Genomic DNA, 6,085 nt, shown 5'->3' with positions numbered 1-6,085 from the left:
AGCCTGCTGTTCACACATTTTATTATACTCTTCTCTCCATAGCACTGACTGGCATCCAAAGTTATTTTTGCTAAAATCTGCCTCCCCCAAGGCATCATATGGTAATTTTCAGACAGAGCATTAAAGAGTCTTTTTGTAAAAGGACTGTTAGCCCCATTTTCTCTAGTTGATGAACTTTCCCACACTAGAGGCGGAGGATCCAGGGCCTTAGGTTTTACAGACGTTTGATTCTCAATAGGGAGTGGGCATAATGGAGTTCGAACAAGAACCCACATAATTAAAGAGGGCGTAGTCCTCGCCCTTTCAATGACAAGTGCTCTCATTTTCCTTGAGCCTGATTTAAGAGAGTACCTTTTGACCCCTTAATTCCTTAGTCCTTGATCATGCAAGCTAAAAATTTATGATGATGTTTTTGCCTTTTACTCAAATTTTTCCCCATTATACCCTGGATGATTAAAAATGTCCCCATCCACTTATGGTAGTGACTCCAAAGCTGGCATGGGCTGTGTGCACGGTGAACTTCCTACCTTTCCAGTGAATTTCCACTTTTTCACTTCATTTTTCACTCAGGTAAACCTTCTCCTCCAGTTCCTGTACTAGGCACCAGATGCCGCAACCTTCACACGGGTTTCAGGATCTGAAGGAGGAGCCGATGCACAAATTCATAAATTTAGAAATTTATGAATATTTCTAAATTCATTCAGAAATATGAATTTAGAAGGCATTGGGGACCAAGTGGAGACCTCTTTCTTGAAGAGACACACCTAGACTGGGTCCCATCTGCTTTTTATTCAGTTTTAGATACACATCTTGCCCTCTAGCAATGCATACAGGCATATCAAAGGTAAAGTTTGGTAAACAGTAAAAGGATTATAAGGTTAGGGAATTGCCTTGAGCCACCACTATCTCAACATAAACAAGTGTAAGCATATACCGTGTTTATGGATTGGAAAAATTAACATAGTCAAAATGTCCATACCACCCAAAGTAATCCATAGATTCAGCACAATCCTTTTTAAAATTCCATTAGCATACTTCACAGATCTGGAACAAATATTGCAAAAATGTATATGGAACCAAAAACTACCTCAAATAGCCACAGCAATTTTGAGGCCAAAAATAGCTGCAGCAATCTTGAGGAAGAAGGACAAAGTAAGAGGGATCACAATACCAGTTTTTAACTATACTACAAAGCCATTGTAACCAAAATAGCCTGGCAGTGGCACAAGAACAAGCATATAGATCAATGGAACAGAACAGAGACTCCAGAAACTGACCCATTCTAATATTGTCAATTAATATTTGGCAAAGGAGGCAAGAGCATCCAAAGGAGTAAAGACAGTATCTTCAATAAATAGCATTGGGAAAATTGGACAGGTATGTGCAAAAAAAAGAAACTGGACCACCAACTTACACCATACACAAAAGTAAATTCAAAATGGATACAAGCCTTAACTGTAAGTTGCAAAACCATAAAAACTTAGAAAAAAACTTGTGTAGTAAAATCTCAGACATCTCATAGCAGAATTTTCACTGATACATCTCCTAGGGCAAGAGAAACAAAGGAAAAAATAAACAATGGGACTAAATCAAACTAAGAAGCTTCTGCACATCAAAAAAAACCATTCTCAAAATGGAATAGAATCCCCTGTACGGAGAAATATATTTCCAATGATCTATTTGATAAGAGTTAATTTCCAAAATATATAAATAACTCATACAACTCAACAAAGGAACACAAACAATCCAATTAAAAAATGGGCAAAAGACCTGAATAGACACTTCTCCAAAGAAGACATACAGATGGCCAAGAGACATATGAAAAAAAATGCTCATGTCACTAATCATCAGGGAGATGCAAATTAAGACTACAGTGAAGTATCACCTCACACCTTGGAGCAGTCACTAGGGAAAACAGTATGGAGATTCCTCAAAAATTAAAAATGAAACTGCCTTTTGACCCAGGGACTATATCCAAAGAATCCTCAAATACTAATCAGAAAGAATATATGCATCCCTATATTCATAGCAGCATTATTTGCAATAGGTAAGGTCTAGAAACAGCCCAAGTGCCTATCAGTAGATGAGTGGATTAAAAAAAAACAACAAAACCTGTGGTACATTTATACAATGGGATACATGCAGCTGAAGAAGGAAGGATCACTTATCCTTTGAGACAGCATTAATGGGCTGGAGATTATTATGCTAAGTGAAATTAGCCAAATATCATATGATCTCACTTATATCACATGATTTCACTAAGGAAAAGACCCATATAAACAAAATCAGAAATGAGAGAGCAGTCACAACAGACATCACAGACAAAAGGTCGTACTAGAATATTATGAAAGACTATATGCCAACAAATTCAATAATCTTGAAGAAATGGATAAGTTCCTAGAATTATATAACCTTTCTAAACTAAGTCATGGTGAATTGGAAAATCTAAGTAGACCAATCAGCAGTGAGGAAATTGAAACAACAATCAAAAACCTCCCCAGAAACAAAAGTCCAGGACCATATGGCTTCACCCATGAATTCTACCAAATATTCCAAAAAGATTTAAAATCTATTCTTCTCAAACTCTTCAAAATTTGAAGCAGAGGCAATACTTCTTAACAGGCCAATATAACCTTGGAACCAAAATCTGGCAAGGATAACACACACACACACACACACACACACACACACAACAAAACAAAACAAAAAAACTACATATTAGTATCTCTGATGAATAATTCAGAGATGCAAAATTCCTAAACAAAATACTGGCAAATCAAATACAACAGTACACGATCAAGTGGGGTTCATTCCAGAAGCACAAGGATGGTTTAACATATGCAAATCAATCAATGTAATACACCACATTAACAAAAGAAAGGATAAAATCATATGATCTTATCAATAGATACAGAAAAAGTATTTGATAAGATACAACATCAATTTATGATTAAAACACTCAATAAAATTTGAATATAATGAAATTACCTCAAAGTAATAAAGACCATCTATGGTAACCCCTCAGCTAATATCATACTTAAAGGCTAAAAACTTAAAGCTTTTCCTTTAAGATCAGGAACAAGGATATCCACTCTCACCACTCTTATTCAACATAGTGCTGGAAGTGCTAGCCAGAGCAATAAGGCAAGAGAAAAAAATAAAAGGCATCTAAATAGGGAAGGAAGAAGTAAATCTCTCACTTTTTGTGGATAACATGATTCTGCATATATAAAGACTTCACCAAAAAACTATTAAAAACAATAAACAAATACAGTATAGTTACCGGATACAAAACCAATGTACAAAAATGCACTGCCTTCTTGTATACTATCAACTTCAGAAAAAAATTCCTTTTGTAATTGCAGCTAAAAGAATAAAATACCTAGTAATAATCTCAGCAAAGTATGTGAAAAACCTATATATTGAAAATTATAAAGCATTATTAAAAGGAATTGAAAAAGACACAACAAAATGGGAAATTATCCCATGTTCATGCTTTGGAAGAATCAACATAATTAAAAAGCATGTACAGATTTAATGCAATCCCCATCAAAATACCAATGTCATTTTTTAAAGAAATAGAGCCCTAGTCGGTTTGGCTTAGTGGATAGAGTGTCAGTCTGTGGACTGAAGAATCCCATGTTTGATTCTGGTCAAGGGCACATGCCCAGGGTTACCGACTCGATCCTCAGTGCAGGAGGCAGTCGATCAATTATTCTCTCTCATCATTGATGTTTCTGTCTCTCTCTCCCTCTCCCCTCCTCCCTGAATTCAATAAAAATATGTTTTAAAAATAATAATAAATAAAAATAAAGAAATAAATAGAATGAGAAATCATCAGATTTATATGGAACCAAAAAAAAGACCCCAAGTAGTCAAAGCAATCCTGAGAAAGAACAAAGGTGGAGGTATCACACTACCTGATTTCAAATGATACTGTAGAGCTATGATCATCAAAACCACATGATATTGGCAGAGAAACAAACACACAGAACAATGGAACAGAATAGAGAGCCAAGCTATAAAACCACATGTATATAGTCAGATAATTTTTCAACAAAGGAGCCAGAAACACACAATGGAGTAAAGATAATCTCTTCAATAAATTGTGCTGGGCCCTAGCCTGTTTGGCTCAGTGGAATAAATTGTGCTGGGAAAATTGGAAAGCCACATGCAAACAAATGAAACACAGTTTGTCCTCATGTACAAAAATTATTTCAAAATGGATCAATGACCTAAAGATAAAACCCAAAACAATACATTACACAGAAGAAAATATAGATACCAAACTTATGGACCTTGGTCAGAGAGAACATTCTATGAACTTAACCCCAAAGACAAGGGAAGTAAAGGCAAAAATAAATGAATGGGACTATATCAAACTAAAAAGCTCTGCACAGCAAAAGAAACTGACAACAAAACAAAGAGGCAGTCAACCAGATGGGAGATGATATTTGCAAACAACAGCTTCGACAGAGGTTTAATTTCCAAAATATATAAAGAACTCATAAAACTCAACCCCAAACAAAGAAACAACCCAATCAAAAAGTCAGCAGAGGACCTGAAAATGCACACCTCCCAAGAAGACATATGAACAGCCAATAGAAATATGAAAAGGTGTTCAACCTCACTGGCAATTAGGGAAATGCAAATCAAACTACAGTAAAATACCACCTCACACCTGTTACAGTGGCCATTATCAATAAGACAAGCAATAACAAGTGTTGGGGAAGTTGTAGAAAAAAGGGAACCCTCATCCACTGCTGTTGGGACTGTAGACTGATACAACCATTATGTAAAGTAGTCAAGCAATTTCTCAAAAAATTGAGAATAGAGCTACCATATGACCCAGCAACCCCTCTTCTGAGTATGTGCCTGAAAACCTCAAAATCATGTATCCCCAAAGATATATGCACATCTATGTTCATTGCAGCATTATTCAAGGTGGCCAAGACATGGAAACAACCAAAGTGTCCTGTTATAGAGGTACATATACACATGGAATACTATTCAGGCATAAGAAAGCATGAAATAGTGGCATTTGCAACAACATAGATGGACCTTGAGAACATTATGCTACGTGTAAGTCTGTCAGAAAAAGCTAAGAACCGTATGATTTCATTCATATGTGGGTTATAAAACTGAAATTCAAGAACACAAATAGCAGTGTGGTGATTGCCATAGGAAAGGGAGTGGAGGGAGAAGAGGATCCTAATATATGGTGACAGAAGATTTGACTTTCGATGGTGGGCACATAGTGCAATATACAGATCTTGTAACATAGAAACCCACACCTGAAACCTATATGATCATGTTGAACAGAGTCACTTCAATACATTTAATTTTAAACAACTAAAAAAAACTCCTAAATAATTTTAATATGTAATGATAAAAAAAAAAGCAGATTGGTGGTTTCCTGGTGCCAGGGGTAGAGTTGGAGATCCACCCTGGCCACAGACTTTGATACCATTCCTTTTGGCATTTTGATGTCCCAGGCCTCCTTCATCACTTAGTTGTTAAAAGTTAGAGCCACTTGTAAAGAACTAACCAGGAACCTAATTACAGTCTTGTTTGATTTCAGGGCAACAACAACTAGATAATAACACAGTCCCAGATCCTTATGGGGTACTGGGTCAGATTCCAGTCTCAGCTCTTCCTCTAACTGACTGTGTGAGCCTCTCAGCCATGAACCCTTGGGTCTTTGCTTTCTCATATCTACACTAATAAAAGAGAAATATGGTAATTGGCGTATGACTGCCACCCTTTTCATTGGCTAATCAGGGCGATATGCAAATTAACTGCCAGCTAAGAATGGCAGTTAACCGCCAACAAAGATGGTGGTTAATTTGCATATGTAGGCACAATGCAGGGAGGTGAAAGGGAAAGCAGGAAGAAGCTCCCTGCCACTGACAGTGATCAGAAACCCAGGGGGGAGCTAAGAGTCGAGGGGCAGAGCAAAGGCAGCCCTGGGGGCCGCCTTTGCCCTGCCCCCCAGCCATGATTGGAGAATTGGGCATCTTTGCTGCCCTGGCCAGTGATAGCAGGAAGTAAGGGAGGAGCTAGTGATGGGAGCTGGGCACAGTTG

This window comes from Myotis davidii, unplaced genomic scaffold (assembly GCF_000327345.1).
Source record: "Myotis davidii unplaced genomic scaffold, ASM32734v1 scaffold540, whole genome shotgun sequence".
NCBI lineage: Eukaryota > Metazoa > Chordata > Mammalia > Chiroptera > Vespertilionidae > Myotis > Myotis davidii.
This window is presented reverse-complemented; position numbering follows the sequence as displayed.